The sequence below is a fragment of the Camelus ferus genome, chromosome 3 (genome assembly GCF_009834535.1).
Source record: "Camelus ferus isolate YT-003-E chromosome 3, BCGSAC_Cfer_1.0, whole genome shotgun sequence".
NCBI classification, from domain to species: domain Eukaryota; kingdom Metazoa; phylum Chordata; class Mammalia; order Artiodactyla; family Camelidae; genus Camelus; species Camelus ferus.
Window position 1 is genome coordinate 87,925,249 of NC_045698.1, and position 17,461 is coordinate 87,942,709.

Consider the following 17,461-nt stretch of genomic DNA (forward strand, 5'->3'; position numbering starts at 1 on the left):
GGCCCACCCAATCATGCAGAAGCCAGGCAAATGAAATATAAGCAACTTTTTTTGGGGGGGGGAGTGTAGAAACATTATTAGCTGCATAACATGACTCAATATGCAAACAGTACAGGTTAAAATATTAGTCCCCAGAAGTTTACATATAGGCTTTGCTGCCATTGGCTCTGTGACCTTTCACAAATTTATTTGCCATTCTGGGTCAAGGCTGAATGGTTAAGGTCAGGATCATTGAACCAATTATTATATATAGTGGTTAATTTTATAAAGAAAACTGTTCCAGGGTCACATTCAATATAAAAAATATTTGAGGACATGAAAAAAAAAAAAACCCTAAATGTTATGAATGACTAAGCATAACTGTCATCTCACCATGAAGCTAAATAAAAACAGTTCAAAATGCAAGGCCAGCTTCACAGTTATTGGTGTCATCTTTGAATGTGAAAGACAGTCTAAGTACAGTTGGCTCAGTATCTGTGGATGTGGAACCCGTGGATATGGAATGACGACTGCACTAGGCCATTTTATATAAGCGGCTTGAGCATCCCCGAATTTTGGTATCCGCTGGGGGTCCTTGAACCAATCCCCCAAGGGTACTGAGGGACAACTATATTATCCTTTTGTGGCTGCTGTTTGCTCATCTGTAACAAAGTAGGAAAAAATCATGGCATTTAAAGGATTGTTAAGATAAGCGACCTATAAATATGCCTGCCAAGTGCTCCTTAAAACATAAATTGCTCCGTAAAAGTCCCAGTAATGATCTAGTGGCCTGGAACAATCCAAGTTCAGGGTCCCAGCCTATCCATGTCCTTTTGTGATCAGGGAAGTAAATATTCTGGCCACTTCTGACCTGTGAGAAGTCATTTGGTTTTTCAGGTTCTTGGATGGTAGAAAGAGGGAAAGAACAATTTCTGACAGATCTTTTCTCTTTTAAACTTTATCTAGGAGTCTTACACTGAGAACTATGCTGGACTGAAATGGGAGAATAGAATACAAATGTCAGTATCAAACTACATATGAAAAAGTTAATTGGTAATAATTAATAAATCAGAATCATACTGATTTGAAAGGAGAGGTGACGATCAATTTTCAACCCATCTCTCTGTGATACTAAGAAAAATCTATGTACCCACTTAATTGGACACCTCAAAATAATTCTAAGATGACTTCCTGAAAATGAAACTTCCTGGGCCTCTTGGACACTCCTGACCAACAAGCAGACCAGCTACAGCTTCCCAAGGAGATTCTTGAACTCAGATAAGTCTGTACTAGCCCTGCTGAGGTTCTAGCCCCCAAGCTTGGAAGAGCTTTAATGAGTCAAAGATGGCTCTCAAAGTCTAGGATTCCTCTCCTTTCCATGGAGAAATGCCCGACAACGTGAGTTAGGACTGGCAGAGTCATCCTAGAGCACCCCAGGAACCCACTGGCCTTGGAGTAGGGAATGGATCAGGCCAGGTTGAGGTCTTAAATTACCTTGCTTCCCTAGATAGACTTCCTTGAAATTGAGGCTAATAACTTGGAATAAGGATAGCTAAGGATTCCAAAAACACTTCTCAACACAGGACAAAAGGTGCCTTTGTTGAGGGCAGAGAGTTAAAACGTTACCTATAAATTTCACAAGGCTGGTAAATGCCACCTGGAAATTTTGGAACAATTATTTGTTGAATCAACTCACAGACTATAATTGTTCTTTTATATTACAAACACCATTCCAGTGCTTCTCACAGTATGGTGAGGGGATCCCTGACATCAGAATAACTCGCAGGTGCTTGTTAAAGATGTAGATTCCTAAGCCCCACTCCAGACTCCTGAATATCATCTTGGAGACTGGAGTCCAGCCCATAAGCTGAATCTTTAAAGAATAACCCAGTTGATTCAGGTGATTCACATCAAGGAGGAGAATTATTATGTCTACATGGCCCATCAGAAATTTAAAGACACAGATTAGGGATTAGAATATTTTCCCCAAAATGTTTAAGTACATTATAAACAATGCAATGTACTGAAAATAGTACAAATGAAAATAATACTTCTTGTGATGAGTTCTTAAGAATGATTCCAGTTTATTGTACCCACATATAATAAACACCATTATTAAAATATAATTATGAGCCTAAAATTATTGGGAAAAATATCAACTATGCCTCTCAAAAATATTGCCTTTTCTTTGTTACCAAAAGTAATCATATTATTAAAGGGATTTATAGTTATTTTAAGTATCAGTCACTTGGCTGCAGGAACTTAATAAGCTGTTATACTCCTCCCATACCTTTTTAGTCATCAGAAGTTTTGTGATAAAGGCTTTTTATTATTTTTAAACTATATATTGTGAACCGTTGCAACTAGTGATTAGGCTGAATACGAATTTATATCCAAGTTATAAATTTCTAAAAACATGTTTCATTAGAATTACTAAGGCAGTCTTAGCTCTAGTAGATTAAATAGCCTCAGTAATAAAGCTCTGTTTACTTCTATTATTTTTTTTTTGGTGCAAAACAATTCAGTTTTAATGTATTCTCTTAAGAAGTAAAAGAAAACAGCTTCTGATATACATGCTACTGCAAAGCAGTAAACCAGTATTGCATGGTAATGTGTGTGACAAGCACCACATTTCTTTTCTAGAGGGATTTTTTTTTCTCCTATAAACTCCCCCTTCCCAAACCATGCCTGTAATTATTTCAAAAAATATAGTTGGCCATTTCTGAAGAGTCAAACACTTCCTTTCTCCTCAACAAAAATCACACCTTCAGACTGAATTCTAAATGAAAATAGACTTGAGAGGCAGGCTTTGTTTGTAGCATGTTGTTTCTACTAAGGGTTGCCCCCTACCCACGTTCCACCCTGGTGCTCCCACTGAAGTGTACATGTTATGTTTTAACAGATGGGCCGGCTAGCGGCTGCTGGGCTGTAAAATAGGAACCAGGAATCTGCACCGAGTGGTATTGAATTGAATACTCATAAAGTTCATGGACATACGTATACTGACCCAGACAGACAGATTAGGCAGATACAGACATGCTTACACACACACACTCAACATACAACCCACAGATCATAGGATCCGTCTCTCTATCCAAAGCAAGTTCAAGGCTGTTTCCCCCTCCATATTTCTACTTCATTCACTTATCAGTTATATACACACATGGAAGTACACCCATTTAGGTACATCTCCGTGTGCATGGACAGCTATATATCTCACTGCTTTCATACATTTTTCAAAGATCAAAATATTTCCCCAATTCTATACCCAAGTCTGTGCTTAATACTCTCAATAAACTCTCATTCACATCAAATAACAATTACAAGAAAATACTGTATTCAATTCTTTTTAGTCCACCATAATATAAGCTACATGTATGAAACTGCACTCAGAAATACCCGCTGCTTTTACTCCTTATCAATGAGAGAGAAAAAAAAATCTATCCCAGACTGAGTCACTAACATGAAGTGTCAGCTTTAACCTTGAATCATCTGTTGTCAGTTCCTGTCACAACTTCATCACTTAAACACACAGGTGCTCAAACAAACAAGAACCGACCAGCCTGGTGGTCGCTCTTACGGTCTCATCTTGAATTTCCCAGGCCCCCGGACACTGGGACAGAGAGCAGCTCCCCGTTGGTCCTAACCAGATCCTTCCGACACACCTTGCAGGTGGATGTGGAGGTCCTAGCACTTCATGAGGGATGTGGATTCAAATGCTAATAGAAAGTAATTACTTTACAAAGTTTAATATCTGTGCTGTCAATTCCTTTCAATAATTGCAAAGTACTGAAGCCCCTGCTACAGAACCTGGTTGGTCACTTAAGTTCTCTGACCCCTAAAGACCCACTGGATCACTACGATCGCTGGATCTGGCTTCGTATTGCACACAGACATAGGGTTATCTCGCTGCACCGACTCCGGAGCGTGTTAATTTTTCAGGAACCCGTCCTCAAGCCATCTAGGAACTCCTGTCCACACACCACTGGGCACGAAGGCCACCCCTAGCGCGCGTGTTGCCGCCGCAGAGGGCCAGTGTACGCGTCCCCAAGCCCCACCTAATGATGGCAATTACACCACGCCAAGTTCTTGCGAACCCAGAGCCGCGTCCCGGGCCGAGTTGCGATGCTTTGAAACAAGAAGTTCGGGAGTGGGGATGCCAGCAAGGAGTGAATCCTGCCCAGCCATGACCTTCCCACAGCCACCACGCTCAGCCGGATTGACTGACGCGCGCCAAGACGCGTCCAGTCCCCCGGCTGGCAGAACAGCGCCGAGAAAAGCCGTCTGCCCTGCGCTCGGCCACTCACCCTTGTCGCCGAGTCCCGATAGCAAACCGACTCCCCTGCTGCGGGTCCTGAATCCCAAGTTGCCCCGAACCGGCGACAGCTCTAGCCGTAGCCGACCGGAGCACATTGGCTCGGGAAGGCACCTCGGAGGGAGCAGACAAGCCGGGCGGCCGCCCGGACTCAGCAGCTGCCTGGAGCGCGCTGACAATTCATGGACCTGATCAGCGAATGAGGCGGACAGCCGGGCTGAGGCGATCCGGCTCCGGGGGGAGGCGGGGCCGGCGGCGGGCGGGGCGGAGTCAGCCTGGGCCGGCCCCGTGGGGCGGGGCGCCCTTCAACCCATGACTGGCGGAGCCCGCAGCCAATCGCGGGGGTTCCAGGGCCCAGGGCGGCCGCGGGCGGTGCCGAGCGCCCCGCTCCGCTCCACCGCCGCCGTCCAATCGCCCCCAGCGGAGGGCCGGCGGGGAGACGCGCCCTCAGCCGGGAAGTTGGCTGCGGTGGGGATCCCGGGCTGCGGGCTGGGGCGGTGGGGGCGGCTGCGGCGGGACTCCGGCGCCTCCGAAGGGAAGTGGCTGCCCCAGAAGGCCCATGGTTGAAGAGGCCTGAGGCCGCCCGGAGCCGTCGCATGTTGGCGTTCTGTGGAGTGGGAAGCCCGAACACAGCGCCGTCCGAGACTGGGTAGACACCGCCCACCCCTGGCGCCCCCAGGAGGTGCGGAATTTGGCGGCCCCAAAGGAGGCCCCGCAGTCTGAGGAAAACCGAGCCCCAAAGAGGGTGAGTCCCGGACCGGATCACCCAGCTACCAGTGGAGGCCTGGGTCCGGTACCAGTGGAGGCCTGGGTCCAGAAGTCGAGCTCCGGGCTCCCTGAAAAGGTTCTGATTGCGGTCTGGTGGTTATCTCCGAAACAAAACTCCAACTCCGCCAGCCTCCTGGAAAGTTCACCACACGTCCTCTCCTCACCTCTGCCTCCCACAGTGCCTGCAGCCGGGACCTTACCAGGCACCTGGGCTCCCTTCCCGATCCAAGGTGCCCGGGCACTTGGGCAGAGCCCGGGGGCGAAAGGGGGCTCGGGTGCTCTACCGTCGGACTGCCCGGCGGAGTGGCATCTGCAGCGGTGGCTCCCCCTGCTGCTGTCCCTGGGGTCTGCCAGAGGGACCATGACCGTCCATCTTAGCGGGCAGAAGGAACTCATGAGCCCCAGCTGTCTCACTGCACGCTCTCGCCCCCTCCCCTTCGAAAGTGCCAGGTCCTAACTCAGAGGCCTCTGTAGTGGGGACCTGGGGGTAGCCTGAGCTCACTGGATCAGTCACGGCTGAGTGGCCCTGGAGGAAGGCTTTATGGGCTGTGCTCTTCCTGGCCAGCCACTGTGGCTCATTTTGTCGGCAGATAAACTCTTTAACCGGGTTTTAAGCCCTTCCCTTGGCTGCAGCACACATACATATGGAGGTATGGGTATCAAGAGTCAAAAAGCAAAGAGTAGGTGTTGCTTTCCAGGCTGAGGCCTAGAATGTCAGCGAGCCCTAGACTAAACTTGGAGCAGGAAACAGCCTCTATGTGCACGGAACTGCACCTGCCACAGGGAGACACCCAACCCATATTAGTACAAAGGTGTGCATGGCAGGAGAGGGGTCAAGCTCCTTGGTGCCCTGACACTTCTGTCACTGACCATTGTCTCCCTCGGATCCCAGAAGTCTCACAGTATGGGTCTCTATCAGTCTCTTAGTCTGGGTAGCTATTCAGGATATCATGTGTGAGGGAGTATGGACCTCTATGGGTATTATTTCAATGACTGCCTGGCTCCTGTAAGAACCTACTTCATAGATAGCCTACTTTTTATGAGCAGGTTCTGATGAGGGTCATTGGTAAGAAGGAAGGCAAAAGGCCTGTCACTGAAAAGGAGTGAAAGGGTGCTCTCCAGCAGGGTCGGCTGCAGCTCTGAAGTGAGCTGTGGCCTAGATTGAGCTTCAAATTGTGTCGTCTCAGTTCCCTGTCTTAATGGGGAAAGGTCCATAAGTCAGGCTGTCAAGGGGCAAGAAGATCAGGGTCTGGTCCTTAGCAGACCCTGCAAAATTGATTTGTGACGCAGAAATTGTGCATATTTAAACCTTGCCTCATCTAGTGAACCAAAGAACTGGTACAGACGAGGAAGGCCACTCCATTCTAATTCCAACAGTTGCTTAGTGAAGTGGCCTGGTAGGATGGCCTTTGCCCACAAGGAATTAGATGTAGACCACGTGAATGGAATATATACAAGGACTCTTTCTGCCTAGGTTGGGATAGGGGTTAAGGGAGAAAATATATTTCCTTGGATTTTTATTCCCCACTCCTGGATATAATTAGAGAAAAAGTTTGCCGACAGTGTTGATTATATTAACAGCCTGTGAAGGTTTTTCACAGATGCTAATAGTTATTTTAAAAATCACCTTGGTAATAGGAGCCAAACATTGGCTGTTGACTGTACTTGGTGTAGCATTTATGTTAAATGATGAAAAAAGGAAATAAGAAATTTCTTTTCATGAAATAAGAGCTAAATGAGTGACTTCCATGTCCTGTTTTCCAAGGTTTTCTGCTTGTTTCAGACACACATTACAGACTATGGTTTCCTGGACAAGTAACTGGTCTCATTTTCCCTTATAGAAGGGATAAGATTGGAAGAGCACATCTAGATTGCACTCATATATCCACACCATCTTCTATTGTAATTGGTACTTGACAAGAGCTTATCACTCAGGCACAGACTTTTTCCACTTGCTGCCAGTGCCCCTAATGATCTCTTGAGTTGGGGCTATCCCCGTATTCTACAAGGGAAAGTTAGATCTGTTACTTGTCTAAGAACTCATTATGGTCTTATCTGTATGAAATAAACAAAAAACCATGGAAATCTGAACGTGGAAGTTACTTGTTTAGTTTTATTTCACCAAAAGAAATTTTCTTTCCCTCAAAGGAATGATAAAGTTTGTGGCATGACTTGGGAATAAGAAGATTGAGGTGGGACCATGGAAGCAGGGCTGGTCCCTTTTTGGATGGTGAGCAAATTTGCCTTCAGGTACTTGTTGCCCCTCCTCTGACACTGAAACAGTATTTTGGAACCTTCTAATTTCAATAGAGTGTGACTGATAGGAGCCAGGGGTTCTAATCTGAGTGGTTGATGTGGTGAGTGCTCCTGGCAGTCACTTAACCTCTGTTTACCTTTGCATCCTTGGCCATAAAACAGCAGTGGCAGGATTGGTCCACCGTGTTTATCTGCTTAAGGGGGACACCATGATGATGGTGACACAACACTGTAAGTGCATGGCATTTATAGCTGTACCAACTGCTGAAAAGGAGAACAAAATGATGTGGAAATTGGAAAATGGTGTGGTCTGAACAATTCCTTTTTCGGCTTGCAATTTCTATTCATTTTAATCTCTTTGGATTACTGTCCTTTCATTCTACAAGTGGAAATGGGGGAAACCAACCCTCACAATCCTTATTCTTTGATTACCAAATGTTTGGGAAGCTTTACTTAAGTGAATAGTATTTTTTCCCTTCCCCATGTCTGCCACCTCTCAACATATATTCGATTTGGAAAATTATTCAGAATTTGAATAATTTGAGCTAAAGACCTTAGCAAAGAAATGCAATCAGAAGCAGCAGATTCTGTTACCAACTATGCTATGAGTTCATTCTTAGACCATGAGCAAGCCATTAACATTCCCATACCTTAGTTTCCCATCTATGAAACTGCAGTGATACTTGTGATTAATTTCACAGAGATAGAGATAACTAATGATAAGGCACTTTGAAATGTTAATTGCAGTATAGACTACACAATATCATGTAGGTGTTTTTTGGCAAACTAAAATATGGTGTTAGTTTGTGTACCACAACTAGGAGATATTTTTGTAACAGAGAGAGAACTCTGGCATTATATCTGCAGCCAGGGTCATACCACCCACAAAACAATGATATCTCATTGCATTTGAATGACAGTGCCGCTACCCCACGTGAGAGTTATATTGCCACAGATCCAACTAAGTAAAAACGTGATAATAGAAATGGGTGGGGAAGGGAAGCCTCTGTTTCACAAAAACATGGAATTTCTTCATACATGCCCCAGAAGGAAAACTATGCTGAACTTCTTAAAAATGGATGCCACTATGTGTGTACAAATGGGATGAAAAACTAGAATGATTGTCAAAACTGGCCTGATATAAAAATTAGACAAATTGTTAAGAAGTCCGCCAGAAGAGGTAAAAAATAGTCTTAATTTTAAAACTTGACAACAAAGTGAGTAACACTTAGGAATTAGACATGGAGGAAGGGAGGATCATGTCCTCAGGGAAGGAAAATGGGCTCCCAACCTACGTAAAAAGAACAGTAAGGCTACTAAGAAACAGGACAGAGAATATGGACTCTGTAAATACCATAGAGCAAGGGTTGGATTTTCTTTCCTCTGCTTCCTGATTTTAAGACCTTGGACAAATAGCTTCATTTCTCAGAGCCAGAAGGGGATAAAGTTTTTCTTAGTGGCTTGTTGTGGATCTGAAACAAGAAGCTGTATGTAACTCATAGCACAGAGCAGGGCTGATAGTGGGCTCTCTACCAATAATAACAACCTCTGATATTTATTGAGCAATTACTTTATGCCATACACTGTTCTGAGCCTCTTCAGCTAATGACTCACTTGATCCTTAACTACCTCATGATGTCACTGCCATCTCTTCCTCAGTTTCTATCTGTGTGGAAGGACTATTCTAGAAATAATATCCTGCTGTGCACTTAAAAGTCAAAATCCTCTTTTTATTGGTGCTGGAGATACTTCAAAAATTTTTATTTTTCTATGGGCAACCTCTTCCTTGAACATATTGAGAAAGGAAATAGCTTTTAAAACTACCATTGCCTTGCTTTCGTATGGAGTGGACTAATCCAGCCTTTCCTGATACCTAGGAAATCAGGCTACAGTGAGCACTTAGTGGCACATATGTTACAATAAAGCAAATGAGGGACTTAGCATTTAACAGAAAAAGGGTCTTAAAAAACAAGTTCTTCAAAACTCTAAACCACTTTCCCGGTCTTAGGTTGTAAGCTCCTAGAAGATTTGGACTTCTAAACAGTGTGCTCATCGTCTGGGTTTTGAGTTTAATGGAAATTATTTCCCTTGAGGCAACAATATGGAAATGATAACTGGCTAGCCAAAGAAGGGAAAAAAAATGGATTATCCTTTAGATATGAATTGTATCATTAGTTATTATGAATACCTCAAATTATGACAGATTCACATGTAAGTATGCCAGGGAAAAGTAGCCATGAGCTATAATACACACAATCATTTATTACCCATGAGAATTTAGGTGCTAATGTGGATGGTACTGCATCTGTGAAATTCTGAAATTCACAAAGGATTCCAAGATATAAAGCCAAATAAAACATAATACAGAGGGAAATGATTTTGATTATGTAACATTTATATATAGCATTTCATTTTACACTTTCAAATTGCTTTTCAGTCATTGGTTTATTCTTCACAGCACACCTGGGGAGTACATCCGTGCTGTTATCCTCTGCTCACAGCTGAGGCAGCTGAGACTGAAAGAGGCAAAGTGTTTTGTCCAAGAGCACAACAGGGGCAGGGTGACAAATCATGCATTCATTCAATCATGAGTCTATTCAGCACCTAGTCTTGGCAAGGCACCATGGTCTGTGATGCACAGAGGTGGGTACTGCATTGCAGTCTGCAGGGGCAATAAGTGGTTGGTGGATTATGTCTTCCAGAGTGATCTAGACGGCAGGTGCCAGGGTTTAGAAGAGGAGAAGGAGAGTCCCTTAAAGATTTCTGGAGAGAGTGGGATTTGAGACTCTTGAGAGATGGGTAGAATTTTGGCAAACAGAGGCTGACGGTGGTGGGAATGACAGGGAGACACCAAGGTGGGCAAATTCAAGATGTACTAGAGAATGACTGCAGCAGGGCAGTTGTAGAAAAAGGGCAGGAGAGTGGAAAGAGCAGATTTTCCAGGGCACTGAATTCTCAGCTAAATATATAGGTTTTAGCCTTTGGGCAATGGGGGCTGGACTAATCTCTGACTTCTCCCATTCACTCATTATTCTAACATGTATTGAGTGCTGTTATTATCTGCTTAGTCTCCAAGTGTTTTCCCATACATTGACTTTTCTAACCTTCACAGCATTCCAACAAGATATATGTTATTTTCCTTCCTTAAGTGGGTGAGAAAATGATCATATAACTGACAGATGTGGAATGGGAAAGGCACATTCTTCACTTCCTCATGGATGTGTACTTACGGGAAGAATGAGTGCAGATTCTGGACAGTGTACCCAGGATGCCCATCTAATAATATCCCCTTCTCTCTAACTCATTGTCTTTCCAGAAATAAAAAGTAAATAGGAGAGAAATAAAGGTAATTTCTTAACATGTGAGTTAATTCTATGTCTAAAGTCAGCTCCAGGTTAAAAAGAAATTCAAAGGGTATTTCCCCTGTTTTCTCTGTCCTACAATTAACAACAAATGTCTGTGTTTTAATAACTTTAGTCTTGCATCTTTAATACATTCTGGCCTCAGCTTAGTCTTTCCACTAAGACAGAGTCTCTTTCTGGAGTTGGTCAATTTGACCCCTGACTGCTTCCCCTTAGCATGTAACCTAACCCATTTATCTTGGTGCCCTATGAGGTCTCCATCTCAGCTTGAATTTTGCCCATCAAGAAATAGCTTTTCCTCTCTCCAGATAGAGGCTGCTAATTAGCATTTTTAGTGTTTAATCATCAGGACTAAAATACAAGTGAGAGAAGTATTACTGTTAACCCAGAAGTATTTAGAAAGGAAACAGATCTCTTGTTTAAATCTTCCTGTAAAGAAATTAAGAGATGCTCTAAAGAGGATTTTTAGGTGACATAAAAGTTAAAAGTGGAAAATTTTAACATCTGTTAAATAGGGTGCTTTTTATCGATCTGGTTTTGTGGAAGTTTTCTTTAAAAATGCCTGTCCATGATCAGTCAGAGAAATATTTCTCTAGGGCAAATATCTACTACAAATGACAGGCCAGTGTTGACTTTCTGCATGAAGACAAATGAGAACCACCAAAATGGGGCATTTCAACATTCTAGATCTGATACACAACATTCTCCTTGTCTCTCAACCCTCTAATGCCTTGTTTGGCTTTGCCCAGATTGTATTTTGTGACCTGAGTCATAGATTCATGAGTAAATAGTTGAGTGTTTCTCCATTCTTTTTTTTGTATGTTTGTGTGTTTTTTTAAGAAGTTGAAAGAGAGAAGGTATAGTTACCATATAAGGATGATTAAATTTCATTTCAGATACTAAGATCTTAAGGATCCCCTGTGAAAGATATAGAAAACAAGTACTAGACCAGAAAATTATACCTGAATTCTCCTGTCTTAAAATATATGACTTTTCCTTGTGATTTCAGGGAAAGCAATGGACTGAGACGCAGTGGCCTGTGTTTCATAGAAGAAGGTGTTGAAACTAAGTCTTGTTGTCTTGGCTTCTAGATCTGCAAAGCAGAGATTCTTACCTTGAGATATGGAGAAAACAGGACTTTGAAAGACTCAGAGGAAATCATACAACTGATTGTAACCATTTGCATCTCTTTACAGAGGAAAAATCCACTATGCATACTTCTGGGGATTTTCCGTATTGATGGAAGGAAGTGTTCAGGGTACCAAGCGAATCCCACTGAAGGCATGTATTAGCATTAATTTCTTTTAACTATTAAAATGAAGCCTACGTAACTTTCTTCCCTTAAGATGTTTAGCAAAAATGCTGAGACTCTCAAAGATCATTGAGATAGAAACATACTGGAATTAATCTTATTTAAAAAACAGTAACTATTGTAACAGAAAATTTCCCTGTCCAATAAGTCTTCCTGCACAGAGGCTCTTTTCACGGGAGCTTCTGAATTCTGATGGAGGTCTAATGGGATATCACAGGTAGGAAAATGTTGTGTGAGAAGTTAAGTGACACTTCAACTTGGTGTCTGCTGAGGGCCAGTCTAAGTGTCCCCAGGAAATCAGTCTGTCGGCTGACCAAACCCTAGGAGTCTCTGTGGGGAGGTTGTTGGTCTTGTGCTGACTCAAGGAGCAACCCTGTAAGCCTCCCAAGGAACTCTATGTAGCCTCCACAGTAAGCACGACAGTATTAACCACAGACACAGGTACTCAGTGAATATTTGTTTAATAGAATTTAATTGTTAGCAGGTCCCGAGCTTAACCAAAGTAGACTACTTCCCTTGGGAATGTAGCCCAAACCCTCAGGCGCCCAAAGAGGAAAGATCATGGTCGAGGCCAAGTGGCCCCAGGAAGGTCATGCTTGTTTAGGATTCCTGGCTCAAATCAGCTATGGTGGACATGAGGGAACTGATTCTCATTCAGTCACAGAAACCATTCAACTTTAAATGAACTAGAATATGTAGTTAGACCTGGCCCTTGAAATTTTGTGGCCCTCTCAAAGCAAAATGGAAAAAAGGAAAAACCATGTCTGTTTTTGGACTCCCTTTTCCAAGAAGCTGAAAATATGGTGCAATTGAGCCCTTAGTTGTGGGTCATCATCCTCATGAGACCTGTCTCTGATTCCAGGATTGGAGACTCTTCCTCTGCCTCCCCGTTCTTAACTACTGCCAACTTGAGATAGATCTCAAGGTCTCATTTTGACCATATATTCTTCCAGCCACGTGGGGGAGGCAAGAAGAGGCTAAATATGGCCACGAAAACCCATCAGCAATATAGAAAACAACTTGAAGCTTAACATCAACAGTGAGTATGTAGCACCAGCTTAAAGACTTATGTGAACGTGCACAAAGGTTTTCTAAGAATATTTTTCAGAAGGGTGTATCTATATATATATAATCTCTAATTGCATTACAAATGATAAATGAGAAGGTTAACAAACTATATTTCAGGACTGTTTTATATATTTATTTGCTGCCATCATTAGCTCTGTCTTTCTTTGTGACTGCAGATTATATCTGTTTATTAGTCTAGGTGGAAAGGAGGAATTACCGTACTTTAGTGCTCGGAAAGGATCTTTCAGTTGACAATGAAGGTTGCAGAAAGTCTTGTTTAAGAGTTTATTTTGGTATTTGTCTCATTTTAAAGGGCTGTGACTAGGACTTCATATCTGTCTAATAAGCATGCGTGTAACATTTTTATGTTTACTGAGTGCCTCTCAGTCCCCTACTGGTCTCCACAGTATCCCTTGAGGGTGGGTCAGTATTACCACCTATGGTTTACATTTGAGGAAATTTAAGACACTAAGAAATTACATGATTTGTACAAGGTCACCCAGCATGCAAGCCTGGCTGATAAAAGATGGCTGCAAAGCTCTTTCCAAATAAAAAGGGCCTTATAAATGTTAGATAGTATTAATGGGCATGATCCCAGGATGAGTGGAATACTCTCCAGGAGTAAAGGTGCTCATATATGCTCTGTAAAATTTGTTCTTTTTAACCTCAGGGAAACTTTTGAAATAGGAATTCTTGAACCTGGCTGTGTATGAGCAACATCTTCACAGCTTTTAGGACATGTGAGCACCTGGGCCCCTACCCAAAGTACAGAATCATCATCTGGGAGGTGGGACCCAAATAATTTGTATCTTGAAAAAGCTCCATGGGGGATTCAGATGCTCTGCCAAGGTTGAGAACTACACTAGATTAGAATAATAACCTCAGTCAAGCCAAGAGCAACAGTAAGACACTGTGGAGTCAATTTAGGAGAAAAAGTCTGGTGTCTCCCAGGTTCTGTCTACCTAGTTCACAACTATTATTAGTGAAAGAACTGCCTCTATGAGATATTCAACTGTAGTATCCATGTGTGGAATTCCAGGAAATAGTGGAGAGATAAAAGTTTATTTAAGAACTAATAATGTTTAAATGTTATAATTCATTGGGTAAACTTACTGAGCCCACTTCTGGACTATTACCAAGTCTACCCTAATGTTTTTATTCTGAGTATCATGTATGATAATCTGCACAGTAAGAGCCTAGAATACCTGCCCATTCATCCATTTTTCAGACATTTATTGAATACTTGCTATGTGGAGATTACAGAGTGAAAATAGTGGTCTTAGTCCACAAGGAGCTTATAATCAATTGATAAAACAGACCAAAACACCAAAACTTTTTAAAACTAAGCTGAACATATTAAATGATAATCAAAGTGTATATGAGGCGTTATTCATAATTGCTAAAAAGTTGAAAAACCCAAATGTCCATCAGTTGATAAATCGGTAAGTAAAATGTAGCATATCTATAAACAGACTACTATTCAACACTAAAATGGGATGAAGTACTGATACATACTGCAACATTGGTGAACTTAAAAAAAATTATGCTAAGTGAAAGAAGCCAGGCCCCCAAACCACCACATATTGCATGATTCCATTTATATAAAATACCCTAAATGGGCAAATCTGTAGAGAGAGAAAATAGATTAGTGGTTACCCAGGGCTGGGGGTGGTGGGAAGGGAGATGGGAAGAAACTGTTACTGAGTACAAAATTTCTTTTGGGGGTGATTAAAATGTTTGTTTTTTTGTTTTTTTTGGTTTGTTTTGGTTCACTTCAAAGTAGCCTTTAATAAATTGGAAGAATGTATGTTTTTCTAAAGGAAGTCAGTAAGGCTAGGTGCAAGTTAAGGGTAAAGATGAAAAAATATCACAAGGTAAAAATATAAAATGCCAACACAGAACTGATCAGAGCCAATATAGGCATTATGTTTAATTTTGGTTTTCATTTTCAAAAAAATGGCAAGATAAATGCTTAGAATCCAGGACAGAAGCTAGATCATATGGAGAAAAGGTTAAATGAGTTAGAAAATTAGTTAATAAATTAGAAACTAGTTAAAGCTAGTTTCTCTATTTCTTAGAAAGAAAAATAAAAACATAATAGATTTATATTGTCCTAGAAAAAGTTCATATAATGTTTGAAAATTGTATTAATGGTTGCACAATTTTGTGACTGTTTTTAAAAACCACTGAATCATATACTTTATATGGGTGAATTGTATGGTATGTGAATCATATCTCAAAAAAGATATATATATATATATATACAGTGCTATATGAACTTGATGAAAAGAGTGATTAATTAATTTAGACTGGAAGAAAGTGGTGGAAAATTTCCTGGAGGAAGTGGCATTTGAGCTAAGTCAAAAGGGTGATTTTTTTAAGGAGGAAAGGCATGCTTAAAGGTATAGTCAAAGTGATGGTGCTTTCATTCAAGGGCAAGTTATCTGTAAGGGATGAAGTTTAGGATACGTGAAGGGTATAGTAGATGGGAGCTAGATGCAGGGCTTTTATTGCCGTACTAAGTTCTGCAGATTGGTTTTCATTTTTGTAGGCAATGGAGAGCCACGATAGGTTTGTGAGTGGACTGATCAGGGCTGTACTTTGGAAAGATAATTGGTGGTGGTGATGAGGTGGATGGGGGATGTGATGGGAGGGCAGAAGAGACCATTGAGGAGGTTAGGCTAGTGTAATGTGTAGGAAAGAGATGATGAAGCCCTCAGGTATGATAGCAGCAGTGAGCAATGAAACAAGGAGGTGGATTTGAGAAAACATTGCAGAAGTAGAATTAAAATTTCATGACACTGGGGAGTAGATGAGAAGGCATAGGATATATACAGCAGGGTGTTTTAGACCACAGAAGGATTTGGGTCCTTTTTTGTTAAGTTATTTAGAATCATAATGCAAAAACTATTGTTGAAATAACACCAAGCAGCCAAATTGTAGCTCTTTAACACCTTGTCAACAGGGGTTTGATTACAGAGACTCATGTTTCTTAACAAAGGAATGTATATTGTGAATAGAGAGTGGATTGAAAAGAGAATTGCTATCCCACCATTTTGTGAGCTCTTTGAAATCAGACTTCCTCTTGTTGGAGATGAGCAGTCCTTTTTGTTGAATGACTAAGTATTTACCTCTTGCTCAGATAGCTTCCTAGATACACTTCCTTTGGTGAGAGCCACTTGGATTTACTGCCAGGGCAACACCTCCCATCCACCACCCACGCTGCCTCTTGGCTCGGTCCTCACCAGCAGGTGTTCGTAAACAGCATTTTGTTTTGCTTCTAATAAGAGCATAGCCTCTGAAAAGCATGGGCTGAATGCACCACGCATTGTAACTTTCACTTACAAGTGTTCTTATAGGGAAGATCTGAAACTGTGGGAGTCCTAAGGATCAGGAAGACAAAGACTGCTTTTTCTCATAATCGTGCAAGGCCACACTTATGTTTTCCATTAGAAGGAGGGGCATCCAGTTCCTGGGCAAGGTCAAAATTGACTGTCTCTCTCACTGCTTGGCGTTACACTCACTGGGGATCTGTTACGGCCTCCTTTGAGGGCTGTGGAAGGTGTTACAATGACACTGCCTGCTGCTAGCTGAGTTTGAGAACAGTGTTTCTGATAAGTGCCTTACATGAGTTTAACCAAGCAGGGAATACCGTTTAGAGCACCACTTGCTGAGATGTGGCTCTTATCTGTGCCTGTCAGTGAACAATGACTCCAACTAGCTGTGTTCAATCACAGTTGTTAGCAGAGCTAATTACAGCAGTCTCGGGTGGGAGGAATCCCAGCAGATGCCTCTAAGGGACTTCCGTAGTACTTTCAGACATTGGCTTTGCAGGTAAGCAAGGGAAACAGTCCCCTTGGGGGACCTTTAAACAACAGTTCTTTGCAGCTCTGAACGTGGATCCATCCTCACTCCACAGTTGATAAGGGATCATGTTCAAAAGAGAAGCACCAAAGGGAAAAGGAGGAAAGGGCTGTTTAAAGGCAATAGAGTGAATGTTCTGGATTAAACGAGAGCAGAACTGGGTATTCTTCCTTGGGCTGCCTTTGACTCAACACATGACCTGATGGAGGCCACTTCCCCTTTCTGGACCTCACAGTTCTCATCTCAAAAGTAGGGCTAATAATACTGGCCCTATTTATATCCCAGGATTTCTGGAAGAAAAAAATTATTTTAAATATATTTTTTAAATACAAGTTGGGGGAAAATAGAAAATGTTATTTAACTCTAGGTAATATAACTGCTATTTCTCATCACTTATTTCACATTTTACTTAAAAATGATGAAAGGTAACAACAAAAAAAGTCTAGGCTGTTGTAGAATCTCAGACTTCATTTTCTGATGCCTCTGAGTGGTCCTGTGGTTTGCTCATCTTCAGATTTGCGACCCCTTCCCCAGAGC

The 17,461-nt window shown here is 42.1% G+C and overlaps 1 protein-coding gene across 2 annotated transcripts in view; it reads right to left on the reverse strand.

The window, feature by feature from the left end:
• MARCHF3 (membrane associated ring-CH-type finger 3) overlaps positions 1–4,529 on the reverse strand; it is a 130,308-nt gene extending 125,779 nt beyond the window's left edge. The window contains exon 1 of one of the 2 annotated variants that reach the window (XM_006191455.3): positions 4,287–4,529. The gene's annotated coding sequence lies outside the window, so the exon portion shown is untranslated. The remainder of the gene's footprint in view (positions 1–4,286) is intronic. The other variant, XM_032476632.1, reaches the window with a different exon arrangement.
• Between the last annotated feature and the right edge of the window lie 12,932 nt (positions 4,530–17,461).